This window comes from Neltuma alba, unplaced genomic scaffold (genome assembly GCF_004799145.2).
Source record: "Neltuma alba isolate B1F8T4 unplaced genomic scaffold, ASM479914v2 tig00001595_pilon, whole genome shotgun sequence".
Classification (NCBI taxonomy): Eukaryota; Viridiplantae; Streptophyta; class Magnoliopsida; order Fabales; family Fabaceae; genus Neltuma; species Neltuma alba.
The window spans coordinates 36,251-51,232 of NW_021632524.1; positions in this window are offsets into that span (position 1 = coordinate 36,251).

Sequence of the window (14,982 nt, forward strand, 5' to 3'; positions counted from 1 at the left end):
TTTAGGCCTAGAAGCATCAAAAGTAGTCTGAATTGGATAGGCTACCAGACCCTTTTTGAGCAGAAGTCCCAAAGATGAGAAAAGAAGTCAAAGCAGTTTCCGGGATTAAACTGCAAAGTAAAAGTTTTTCAGGGGCTTCAGTATGATCAAGGTCAGAGACTCCAGTAAAGTCTCGAAGGCCTAGAAAGAGAAAAGAGACTAGATATAGGCTAAAGGTTAAGTTAGAAGCCTCAAAGAGAGGATTATATGAAGTTACGTCCAAGCAGGGACTAAACTGTAAATTCAAAAAGTTATGACCAGTAAGGGCAAAAATGGAAGAGTGTACAGAAAATTCCAAGAAAATCCTAGAAAATGGGAAATAATATTGTAAGACTCTTCTATGAAGAGCAAAGATGAAAATACCCCTGAGATAGCTCAAATAGAATTTATGAGGTTATGGCAAGTAAAAAGTACACTGTTTGAGGTAATTATTTAAAATAGCAGGATACCTCAAAAATGCACATAAAAATGAGGATTAATTGGTTGAAAGGTTATACTAATTTATAAAATTAGTTCCGTAACCAAAAGGCCAGTGGAATGGCTTTAATAAATTAAAGAGTAGATTATACCGATAAAAGGGTATTTTAGTAAATGATTTTTATACAAGGCTTAGAGGAAGTGTTATGGCCTAAGAAAATTCATAGATACTCTCTAGAATTAAAGAGAATTTATGGATCTGATAGAAAATAATTACAGAGCCAGAGCACTATAATTATAGAAAAGAAGTTAAACCCGGAGTAAAAGTGCACCGATAAAGTGTTAATCAGAGTCTTGCAATTTACTTGGCCCACAAGTCGGCACCTATCAAGCCTTTAATGGATGGTAATTAAAGCTTTCCAAGTGTCAAGCTACCAACGGAGAGGATCTTGACTTTGGAATGTAATTATATTATGAATTAAGTTAATTAAGAGAGAGGTTTCAAGAAGGCTTAGACATTTGACACTTGGACTTTCATTAAATGTGGTAGATGAGATATTTTGAGAGCACTAAGGAGCTCATCTCTCCTCTAAATTAGATGGGAATTTCATCCAAGGCAAAGAGGAGAGGAAAAGAGAGGGTTTTGGAAGGAGAACCAAGGAAAGCCATCAACTTTGGTCATCAATCAAGGATTCAAGGTGAGATCTTGGTTCTAGATGTGTTCTTGTCTTGTTTTCCTTCTCTTTTAAGGTTGAAAAATCTGTCTTCTCTCCCTTTTGATGGCTGGTCGAAATGGTTGATGAGTGGGGAAGGGAGTTTGGTTGTCAGATCTTGCTAGAACACCTCAAAGTATGGTAGATCCAAGTGGATCTATGTGAAAATTGGAAGAATTACGTGCTAATTTGATGCCTATTTCAAATTAGTTACTGTTCATATCTGGTTCTAAAATTTGGCATGCTTAAATTAAACTCTGTGAGCTTTAAATCCATGGGTAGAACACTTCATTTGGATATGTGTACGATTTATGGTGATTTTTCAAACTTAGGGTTTGAAATCTGAAAGCAGTGTTGAACTTTTGGGAGAGTGTCGAGTTCCGTACAATTGCAGTACTGTTTGGCATAGAATTGGTTCCTGAAACTATTTTTCCTTTAAATTTAACTTAAGTAGCTTTCAGTGAGACTTGGAAGCACTCAATTTGGATTTTTCTAGATTTAATTATGAATTTTCAAAGTTGAGCAAAAAATTCTGGAGATTCTGCGTGAACAGTACCCACGAACCAAAATTTCCAGATTTGGTATTCTTGAATCTAAGGCCATCTAAAGTGGTCCTAATTGACAAGAAATGGATCTTAAGGATGGAAAATGATAAGATTTATATTAGAAAAGTTAGAAAGAAAACCCTAAGACTAAGAGAAAGGGTTGAGGTTCAAGAGAGCTAGTCTTGAACTTTATGTAATCTAATGGTCCTAATGGATTGTGTGATCATTATGGTTATGTTTAGGAGCTTTGGAACATCCAAGAGGATGTTTGGTGATGTTGACCGAATGCCCACATGGTTGGAAAGTCAAGAGAGTCAAAGGAAAAGTAAGAGGAAAGCTTGAGGTGCAAGGTAGTGAACTTACCCTTTATGTGCTTGACATGGTATGCTCATGTGTTGGTTTGTATTTGTTGTTTGAATGATGTTGTGACATGATGATTGTTGCTGGAAATGCTATTTTTAATATGTTCCCATGGCCATGCATTTTTATACCAAGCATAAAGCATGATGGCATGTCACTAGTTAAAAGTTTATGAAAAACTACATAACATACACTAGCATCCATCTTGTGCATGTATGTGGTAATGTTTGCTACTGAGATTCTCCCGAATCTCACCCCTTCGTAACCAACCATTTAGGTCAATCAATGATGGGCACTAATAGCAGGAGAAGCAAGGAGAAGAAGTGGAGAATTATTGATGCTAATGATTGATAGTAATATTCAATGTATAATTCTCCTATGTTATAATTATGTTGTGAATGCCATGTATTTAATTATAAAGCTTATGGCATGTAGAGGAATGTATGAGCATGAATGGGAAAAAGTAAGCCCATGTTAGGTATGCCAAAGAAATAAAAAGAATTAAAGTAAAGAGATGTTAAGGGATAAAACGTAGGTCATGGAGCAATTAGTTTCGAGCTTCAGTTTGACCTATCATATGAATGATTTAAGCTACAAAATTTGGCATACTTATAGTGCACATCCCAAGCTTTAAAATGAGTGGTGAATCACCTCATTTGGATGTGTATACGAAGATATATGAATTTTCAAAGTTAAGGCGTAGAATCTGGAAAGTCCAAATTTTACCAAACAAATAGTAATCTTAATCCAATAAACTGTATGTTTTCAGTGAGGGTGAGTTTAGTTGAATATTTTTTCCTTAAAGAGCATTGAAAGAGCTTTCTGTAGAATTTTGGAACACCTCCATACGATTTTTCTAGAATTAGTTATGATTTTTCAAAGTTGGACCTGTAATCTGAAAACTGGACAGTGAACAGTAATTTTTCGAAAATTAACGTCCAAATTAAAATTTTTAAGTTTAAGACCATCCAAAGTGGTTTGGAATGGTTCTAAATGACTGCTAAGATACTATATAAGTAAGGTGTGACACTACAAGACTTCCAAATATTGCTGCAACCGAGCCAATTGATTCTTCCTTCGTTTCCTCAATGGCTATTACTTTCAGCTCCTATTCTTTTGTGAGATCGCTTAAGATTTTTCTCACTTGGTCTTCCTGACTATTCTTATTTTCGAGTGCATTGAGGTGGTTTATGAGATGCGAGAATCTAACTTCCATGTCTTGGATGCTTTCTCCATCCTTCATTCTGAATAATTCAAATTCTGTGATAAGAGTGTTGATTCTACTCTGTTTTACACCAGTGGTTCCTTTGTGAGCTATCTCCAATGCTTTCCACATTTCTTTCGCACTTTCCAAACTGGAAACTCGAAAGTATTCTCTTTAGCTCCGTGCACAAGTAAGTATGTTGATGGCTTTGTCATTTAGTGTCACCAACTTTCTGTCTTCCTCATTGAACTCGCTAGGACTCTTACGTACTTGTTGTCCGTTTATGGTTTTCATCAGAATGTAGTTGCCATGCTCGATCACGTCCCATAATCCATACTCGATAGCTTTGATGAAGATTTTCATCCTCATCTTCCAGAATGTATAGTTTTCTCTATTGAAGCCAAGTGGTTTTGATGTTGAACACCCTTCGGGCAGCACGCTATCTCCGAATCCTGCCATGGGATATCTCTTCAGACTGTTAAGTCTTTACAGAAGAGACTTGCTCTGATACCGAATGTTAGTGGCAGTCTCACCCAAGAGGGGGGTGAATTGGGTGAGTTATAAAAATCTTGCGAATTTAAAATAATAAGCTAACGGAAACAAAGAGTATGAGTTAGAGAGATTTCACCAAAGAAAGAGGACACAGAATTTATATTGGTTCGGTCTCAACCACTTGACCTACGTCCAGTCCTCAGAACACCTCTGAGTATTCCACTATGTTTCAAGATTAATCGGGCTCTTAGTGCCGCAGTACAGCAATTGATTCGCTCAATCACTCCCCCTTACTACCCGTAAGGTTACAATCCCTCTTAAGAGTCCACTCTCTTGAGTTTCACACAGAACGTGATTTACGATGATAGATACAGACTCTCTCACAGAGTAATTAAATGAGAAACACTGAAGCTCGATATATGCTAGAACAGAGTATTGAATGTAATAGTAAATAATTAGTAGAGGGTAGCTCACGTATTCAATCTGTTCATTTAATGCTTCTTCGTGCCTTTTATAGTTGAGGTAGTTTAATAACCGTTAGATGGAAGAGCTTCTAGCCGTTGAAAGTTCGGTTGCGTGTTTTCCCAGTTGCAATAGTTCTCGCCATTAATGCTTCTGACATGATGGGTCACAGGCTACTAAGCAACCACTCGAGAGCCGTTGAGTTCTTCTTCATAATCTGCAATAGTACTTTAATTCAATAAGTTTCTCTTTACAGAGTAAGACTTAGATCAGACTGAACAAATGATAAGATGAATATTCATAGTTTAAAAGTAGAATCAATCAGTTGCTAAATGTTTTGAACAATAACTGGACATCCTTGATCGAAAAAATGATCGATAACTGGTTGATCGATCAAGTTATCAATTATTCAAAATGAGAACTTTTGACACAGGTAACTATGTTTATCGATCAAGTGATGGATTATTGATTTATCGATCAAGTGATTGATAAAAGGAAATGGTGACTTCATAAAGGTATGTAGAGAAAGGAAGCTCAAGGTCTCTTTTGATTATGAAATTCTTTAAATAGAGAATTAAAACAAACATGAAGGCTGAGAAAAGCTTGAATGAAATAGACAACGTATTTTGAGAATCATCACAACTGATTGAAGTTTTACTGAAATTAGTCCATGATCAAACAAGTGATCGAACACTTATTGATCGATTAGGCTATCGATAAACAGAGTGATATGGAAATAGATTTTCAAGGAATAATGATCGAACACTTTATCATAAATATATGGTAGATAAACTTATCGATAAATGATAAAGAAAAGTATATTCAGTGAAAACACAAACTATATAAATTATCAAATAAATGATCGATTAAGGAATGATCAATCAAGTGATCAATAAAATAGAACAAATAGACTTAGTCCTATGAAGACAAGGAACTGATTTATCAATCACGTTATTTGAAAAACAGAGCATACACGTAAATGGGTGATCGATCATATTATTGATAATTGGATTATCGATCAGGAGATCGAAGAACTATGATTTAAAGATAAGATATCGATGATTGATCATTTGATCAATAATTCACTGATCGATTAAGTGATCGATAAGCAACTAGGATAATAGCCTGCATATAGAGTAGGTTATAAAGTAGTTTTTGATCACGTTATCAAAAAATCACTGATCAATAAAGTGATCGATAAATGGTGATTAAGACAAAACATAAAGTGAGTAGAGCATTTTACCATTTATCTGTCTTCTCATCGATGACCCATTTATCAATTATGTGATCGATAATTCCTTACCAGACTTGTGTCCCATTATCTGACAGTTATTCGATTATTTGATTATCGATCAATTGATCAATAATTTTCTGTAGACTTTTATACATTACTGAGTTAACAACGATTGATCAACACATTATCGATCAAGTTATCGATTAATGTTTCTGCTCAGTTACTTGTTTGCACAAAAATATTATCTATCAAGTTATCAATAATCCCTCGATCGATCAGGTGATCGATCAACATAGATTCCTTAAATTATTATCATCAAAACCGTAATCCTAACATCATGGAACAATATAACTGTGGCAACAAAGTAAATGGCACGTTCACAACCACTACATATGAGAATATTGTGAAAGAGATGAGTGCTTTACTTGATATTGAAATGGACAAGGACAAGATTAGGAACAAGTGGGAAACTTTAAAAAAGAACTTCTTTGAAATTTATGATATTTTTAAAAATGGTTTAAGTGGGTTTGCTTGGAACCCATCAACCATATTATGGGAGGCAGAAGATGAAGTGTGGGATCAACTTATTGAGGTCAGTTTATGTTAATATTAGCTTGTGGAGAATTTTTAACATGTAAGCCCTATATTTATTCATTAATATTGGCCATTATTTGAATTTTTCCCTTTGTAGTTAAAGCCTAAAGCTGCAGATTGGAGAGATATCCCCTTTCTCAATTATAACAAGATGGTCATCTTGTATGGAAATAATAGAGCATCAGGGGAGGGAACCCGTACTATAGATGAGATGCAAAAGAGACGTCACTCAATCAATGAAGATGACTTCCTTGATACAGGCAACAACATAAGATGCTGCTTCCCAACATAATATTAATAAAGAGCATGTTGAAGTACTTGATAATAGTGTCAACAAAATAACTCACTCGGAGTTGCAACTTGCAAGTACTTCAACTAAAAAGAAGCAAAAGGTGAATTCAAATAAAGAAAAAGATTCTAACTTAGGTGAGATTAAGGAAGTCATGTTTGAAATTGCACAAGCTATTCAAGAAAGCGCTAGAAAGATTCTACAAGTTTCAGGTAAAGAAGTATGGAATATGGTTAAAGATTGTGGCATCTCACCAGCCTATGTTGCCAAGATCTATAAAGCTCTTATGGGTGATGATGGGCTATTAAGGACATTTGTTGAATGTCTCCTTGTTAGGCGTAAGGATTTGCTTATGGAAATTATGAATGACTTGGGAAATTAGTTTCCTAATCATTTGGAGACTTTTGATATTACCAATTATGAATGACTTAGGAAATATTTTGTGAACCATTTGCTAACTTTTGATGTTAGGTGACCTTGATATTGCCTATTATGAACAAGGTAAAAAAAACCGGACCGGACCGGCCGGTTCAACCGGAAAACCGGTGAACCGGTCGCTAGTCCGGTCTGGTTTGAAGAAAAAACCGGAGGTGGTTTGAACCGGTGGGGAACCGGTCCAACCGGTAAAAACCGGTGTTGAACCGGGAAAAACCGGTTGGGCGGTTCACATGTTTTTTTTTTTGGTTGCCTAGCCACAGAAAACGACGTCGTTTTGTCCAAAAAAAACCAGAATGAAAACTCTTTGTCCCTCCCTAGGGTGCCAATCTCGACTCAAGCTGCCGGTCCTCCTCCAGTCCTCCCCATTTGGCCATTTGTGACCAAATCGCTGAGATCTCTTCCCCCTCCTCCAAGTCCCAGATTCGTGCCGTGAACCCCAACAAAATCGGATCTATGGCGTCGCCTCATCACTGACAATGGCACTCCTTCCTCTTTGGCTCCGTTCGCCGCTCACATTGCTTCGCATTCGCAGCTCTACTTCGCCTTCGCCGGTCGCCTTCACCTTCGCCTTCGCCGTTCACCTTCGCCGCTCACATTGCTTCAGATTTGTAGCTCGACTTCGCCTTCACCGTTCGCCCTCACAGCTCCCATCGCAAGTCATGAGTCTCCATAGTCCATCCTGCTTCACCTTCATCATTCACGGACGTCCTGCTTCAACCTTCGATTCAGGCATTGAGCTCTAGCCTTGTGGGTAAGCTCAATACCTTTCCTTTTTAGTTGGGTTGTTTTTTTTAAGATCGAAGAGCTGCTTCTCTCTGTGCTATGACCCTGTGACTGCTGTCGTGAGATTTCAGATTTGATAAGGGAGGAGAGTGTTGTTTGACTTGATCCATAGCTGTGAGATTTGAGAAGGGAGGAGAGCGAGATTTAAGATCCATAGTCGTTGATTGACTTGATATTAATTTTGTACAGAAGAGAAGCTATCGTTCTGTACTTCTGCATTATAATTTTGATTATACTGTGAGCTTAGTTTTTGCTGTTGTGCTGATGTTGATCTTCACATATATAATTTAATTCCTTTTGTTTAGTTGTGGATTGGTGATGGATATTTTGATTGTAAATTATATATTCTGGAATAGATTTAATCCAAACTTTAGGTGCCTAACTGATTTTGTGAATTAAATTATATTATTTTATTATGACCGGTCCGACCCCGGTTCGACCACGGTCTAACCAGTGACCCTTAACCCACTACCTGGACCGGTTGAGTTCCCGGTCCGGTTTTTTGTTCCTTGATTATGAATGACTTAGGAAATATTTAGTCTACTAATCATTTGATGATTTTTGATGTTAGGTGACATTAATGTTGCCAATTATGTAATGAACTAGTGATATTTGATAATGATAATGTAACATTTCTATCATGATAGCACTTTTTCTTTCGTAATATAATATGATAAGTATACATTAATAGAGGGTGGTGTATTATAATTATATAATATATACATATCATATATATTAATATATACATACCATAACGTGTGTGTATTATGATTATATATCATGGCGTGTGTGTATTATAATTATATAACATATACATATCATATATATTAATACATATGCGTGTGTATTATAATTATAAAATTAATGAGATAGAATGTTAAACTTTTTATCATATTTCCTAATCTTTTTTTAGTTTTATTATAATTTTTTCATCACATGTAAGTGAAGTGATTGGTTTTTTTTGAAATTGATAAATTAAGAAATAATAATTTTGATATAAATATTGTAATAAAAGAATAAAATAGTCTAAATATAGAGATAAGAGCATATTTGTCAATTTATAATTACCTCCTCTCCCCTCCCCTTATGAACCAAACAAGAAATCTGTCCTCCCTTCCCTTTCCCTCTAATCAACCAAAACCCAAGACCTCCCTTCCCTTTCTTTTAATTAATCTCCCCTCCCCTCCCCTCTGTTGAACCAAACAAGGCCTTAAGGGTTGTGTTCCGCATTTGCATACCCTTTGCATCTCCTATGGTGGGCCCAAACAGTTTTTTAAATGGCACTATCCTAGTGATCATGATTTCTTTCGTTTTTTTTTTTTTTTGGGGGTGATTTTAGGTTTTAGATAAGAAAGGCCTAAAATCAAATGACTTCCGCACTCTAAAAAAATTAAATGATTATTAAGCACATGATATTATATGTGTTATTTAAATTTAAAATTTAAATTGCTTAAAAGTTGTAACCCATCGACAATTTTTATTTGAATTGGTTGAATGACTTGAATTTATTTCGAATTTTAACTTTATAATTTATATATGTATATATATTTTTAATTTCACTCCTTTTTACTGTTATTTTAACTTCTGTATTATTTGAATTCAAAAGCTACAAAAATTTAAGAATCGTAGAGAAGGATTAAAAATAATAATCTGAGATGATAGATTACTCCTTTTCTTTTTTTGCAAACAAAATGACTTATTGCTAAATTCCACCGATAATCCATTAAAATGCATTGTATAACCCAACCACGTGTCCAAATTTACATCATCACGTAAATGATAAAATCACGTATGTTTAGTTGTATTTTGGAATTTCACGGGTAGACAAAAAGAATGGATTGAAAATAATAATCTTAGATGATACACAACACGACAAAAAATTCAATATTACTTAAAAAAGATTTTTTATAATCTTATGCCCTAAACTATATATATAGATTTTAGCTAACTATTATATAGTGATTCTACATTTCATGCTATATAAAGAAGTATACCGTACTAGTTATATTAATAGATGAGCAAGAGGTGGGTGTAATGCCACTTTGTCAGGACAAGGTTAGACAAGCAAGAGAGAAAAACGAAATTAAAAGAGAGAGAGAGAGAGAGAGACAAGAAGGTAGAGGACGGTGTTCATCCAATGCAACAATAAGAGAATATTAATCAGGCAAGCATTAATATATAGGTGTGACGCCGGGGCAAAACAAGGAGGATATGAGCAGCAAAACATCTAGTGCAAGTCCTACACAGAGATTTGCCTGATGTTCAAATGAATGGATCTTCATCTCTTACTAGAGATGTTCCTGGGCCTGTACAAGGACGCCAAAGTTTTCTTCGATAAAGAAAGGGTAAGACGAAATATCGGTTAACTAACATATCCCATGAAAAATCCGTCTTAACATGAGAAAAAGATCATAGGAAATATTTCTACCTTAACGCATTTCTCTCTTAAAAAAAATTGTCCCCTTCCTTCAGCACTTCCCCTCTTTTTTATGTATATAGGCATTACCATGATAAATAATGCTTCCTTTGAAATAAGGTTTTTAACGCACTTGTTTAAAATATGAATGTTGAAAACAAAGGTTTTTTTAAAAAACTTGTTAAAAGTAAATACTTTTGTTTTAAAAAAATGTGGAAGTCAACAAATTGAGGGAAAATATCATATAGCTTCAAATTGTAAGATCATATCGGATAACATGTCAAATGACAATATTAACACATTAGAGAGTTTTTCCGAGAGTAAAAGTCATATGGATAAGATGTTACCCGAAAGGCTTTTCACGATGGAGGTTCAAAGACTTTGCTCACACTCAAATACTGGATTTTTGAATAATGAAGTACATTAACTCATTAGTCCAGATGACTAGTAGGTTAAATAGATTCCAGAAGCTATACGAGTCATTCCATTGAAATGGTTAATCACATAATCGTGCTTGGAATAACTCAGTCAATAAGGATAAACACATTAAGCATAAGGCTTTGACGTATTGGAATCTTTTTGTAAGGATAGACTTGAAACTCATATGGATGGTTAACTTGTTAGACGAAGGTCTAACTTGTTGAAGAATAGAATTTGGGAGTTCAAGTATAGGATAGCACATTAAATCAAGAATTAACACATTAGAGATGGAGAAAACTCTGTTAGAAGGATTTGAAGCATTTCTAACTTTTAGCACTCAAAATATTAACTTCCAATTTTAAAAATCATTTGAATGCAAAACGAAAATGAATATCTTTGAAATCATTTGTATGCACTTTAACAATGAGTTTTAAAAAAAAATTTGGATTGTGCATTTGAAAATACGAACACATAGAAAATTATGCACAATTCTATTTTCGGTCCATTTAGCAATCGGAAAATAATTTGAAGATCATAAAAGATTGATTGCTAATGGAATGCAACAAGGAACAAGCATTCATTACCCAAATATGAATTTCATATCAGCACAGTAAAGGGTAAAGATTAGATATCACCATATTTTCTCTTGTCCTTGTGACAGCTTGCTTGATTTGGATGGATTAGTGTTGATTTTTCTTCTTTCCACATTCAGTACCAAAATCCATACCAGATCAGCTTTCTCAAGATTTGTTCATCAATTCCTTTGTGGTCACAATCTTGAGGAAAGGCTTTCTCCCTTCTTCCTTAGGTACTTGGAGGATTGCTTTTGCATACCCAATGCATTTTTCTGTGAGGTTGAGACTTTCGATTCCTCGCCTTGGGTGCTTGCAATGTTCTCTCATAAAATGTAGACTCAAGGAGTCTTCTGCTTAATGCTTGAGAGATCCTCCTTTTCTTATTCTCCTCAAGGTAATCAAATTTTACATTGTGGTAGTCCATCCTTGAGGGGCAACGTACTCCTTTGGCTTGTATCCATTGCTTCTTATGATTGGACTTTGTAATTCCAGCAATGGGTGCTCTAAGAGTTCTCATGTTGATCATGTAAGTAGCTCTCTTAGGCACTTTCTTCTTCTTTAGGCCAATATGTCCGTTCTTAGAAACATCCTGCAAAATTAAAATACTAGAAGGACATTTTGGTACCCATTTTGCTTTGGGTCCTTGAGTGTTAGCGTTGGACTTTACTTGTCCTTTGGGAACCCAAACAAATTTATTTCTCACATTAGGATTTCTTCTAAAATAGCATGCGTGAGAAATGTGACCTGATTTACCACAATAATTGCAAATAACAGAATGATATCCATTATGAGATTTTATGCAAATATTGCGTTGGTCAAAAGAATGCAATCTTAAATTATTTCTCTTTGTAAGTTCTTTCTTCCTAGTAAATTTTCCACCATAATTAAAAACATTTTTACTTTTGAAAACAGAATCAATGACTGGTTGAACAACAGTTTTATGCAAACTTTCAAAATCATTTTTCATAAATAATGTACTAGAAGAATTGGGACCGTTTACCTTAAGTGCATCTTGAGCTCCAAATAATGATTCATCATATTCGTCCATACTGAGCTCTTCTTGATGCTCATCTTCCTCTTGTTCTTCTGTGTTGACAGACTTATGGAAGTATTGTGTGATTTCACCTTCTTCGATCTCGACTTCCATTTGTTCACTGAGAGTGGATGATTGTGTATCGCTTTTTTGATCAGTCTCAAGTGAACTTTCTTCACATTTAGCTTCAACACAAGTGTTAGAAGTATAACAAGAGTCAAGAGTATCTAAAATATTCTTGGCAGTAGAGCAAGATCTGATTTTCTCATAATCAGTTTCAGTTAAAGCACTATACAGAATTTTCATTGCTTGAATGTTCAAAGAAAACATTTTCTTTTCTTTTTCGGTCCAATCCTTTCTTCGTTTAAAAACAAAATCATTTGTAAAAACATATCTCATATCAAAATCAATAGTTTTCAAAAATCGTATCATACGAGCTTTCCAATACCAAAAATCAATATCTTTGAGAAATGGTGGAATTGTATAATCAAAACCTTCAAAGTCAGCCATGATCCTTGCACTTGAGATCGTTAGATCCTTTAAACAAGTGACCTGCTCTGATACCAAATGTTGGAATGGCTGAACACCCAAGAGGGGGGGTGAATTGGGTGTTGATTAAAATTAAAAATCTTTTCGCAATATAATGAAATTCATAAGGAATTCTGAGTATAAAAAACAATGAATCGAGATAAGCATAATCACAGTAGTAAAATGGTTTAGCTGGAATTATAAAGAGGTAAGGGAAGAGAAGATGCAAACAGTGATTTATCCTGGTTCGGTCCTCACTGACCTACGTCCAGTCCCCAGGCTCCCCCTGAGATTTTCAATCGACTATCTCCCTCAAGTTTAACACGGGTACTTGAGAACCACTACAATCACAAGTTTGATCCGGGCACTTGTGACGCCACTTACAATTCTTAGACTAATCAGTTTGTTCAGCAGCAACCTCACACCGAGGTAAATACTCCCCCTTACTCACCGTAAGGATACAATCTAATAATGATAATGAAGATTGAATATTTCTTCTCTCAAAGAAGTGATAGACGACTCTTAAGCACGTTTGGGAAACTCTCCTCTCTATCTTACGAATACATAAGTTTTAATCTATGAAGTACAGAGACAGGGAGTTTTCTTTCGGAGCTCTAAATGAGAATACGTTGCTTCGGCATTTTAGCACTTGATGTTGTAAGCTCAGACTCTCTCTTTTTTTATTTATTCTGAATGCTCTTCTATTTATAGATGATATTAGGTACTTGACCGTTGAGCATTTTCTTCCCGTTGGGCTTGAAGAATATGACCGTTGAAACTAGCCGTTGGAAGCTTCTGATGAACGTCGATTCTTCACATCATAAATTTGTTGTGGCTCTTTACCTGAAATAATCTTCCTCAAATCAAGTGATAAGTATCTGATAATCTTTAAAACAATAAGTTGGAAAACATGGAATCAGTCATCAGATATTCAGATGTTCAGAAAGTAAGATGAACTTACTTGATCGATGTCTTGATCGATAAAGCTTTGATCGATTATATTATCGATTAATTACATGAAGAAAAGATATAGCAGATAGATGCAATTATCGAATAGATTATGGATCATATGATGATCGAATAAATGATCGATAAATGATGAAGCATGAATACAGTGACCCAAAAATGATTTATGCATGAATAAACCTTTTCAAGTTACGTTTGCCTTCGAGTCTTTTCGATAAAGAGTTATATGTTAAAAGAAGGCTGAGAAAAGCTTGAAAGAAAATAGATCATTGATTTTAAGAATCATCATAGTCGATTGATGTTTAAACGGAAAACGTTCCATGATCGAACAAGTGATCGAACACTTGTTGATCGAACAGATTATCGATAATCCAAGTGTTACAGAAATGAAACTTCAGTCATTGATGATCGAACAAATTATCGATAAATGGATGATGGATAAGGTTATCGATAAACAAAGTATTATAGAAACAGATATTAAACCAATAATAATCGAACACATTATCGATAAACAAATAATAGATAACCTTATCGATAAACAATAAGCAAAAGTATATTCGGAGAAAACACATGCTATGTAGGTTGATCGAATAAGTGATCGATTAATGAGTGATCGATAAAGTTATCGATAAAGTAAAACAAGGAGATTTAATCATGTAAATTCAAAGAACTGATTTATCGATCACGTTACGTGAAAAACAGGGTAGACATGTAAGAGCAATGATCGATCATATTATCGATAAATGACTGATCGATGAGGTAATCGATAAATGGAGACTAAAGCAAAACATAGAATGAGTAGAACGTATTACCATTTATCTGTCTTCTCATCGATAATCTATTTATCGATCATGCTATCGATAAATGCCTATTTATCCATAACGTTAACTTTGTTTATCGATCAAGTGATCGATAAATACATCTATCCATAATGTTATCCGAAAACCATTTATCCAATAGGTTATAAAACCTCAATAATGCATATGAAGATAAGAGAGAAGAATTAAAGAGATAGTACCAGGAACTCGATAAAATGATCGAATATGTAGTTGCTTGATCAGGCTCGAGTAACATCTGATAATGGCTTTTCATTTCCTCATTTCTTCTAGTGCTTTTACTCAATAACATGTTTGAGTAGTATGTTGTTTGAGAGCTTAATCAATCAATGTAGAATTTCTGGTCTTTGCCTCAATAAATTCGAAGTCTGATTCAAGCAGAACGAAGGTCAACTTTGAGTGATCATAACTCTTCCAATTCAACTCCAAATTTTGCAAATGACCTATCCCCAGAAAGCTATTTGAGTCTACTTTCTAGTGCAACAAGAATCACCCCAAAATTCATTGTGGTTGCAAAGTTATCTTCATCACAATGACTAAAGGTCGGAATAAAGGCGTTAATCCTTACTGCAATCTTTCGAGCAACATATCTCCCTCATATGAAACTCTTTGAAGGTGAATTTGGTGTCCATGAACCG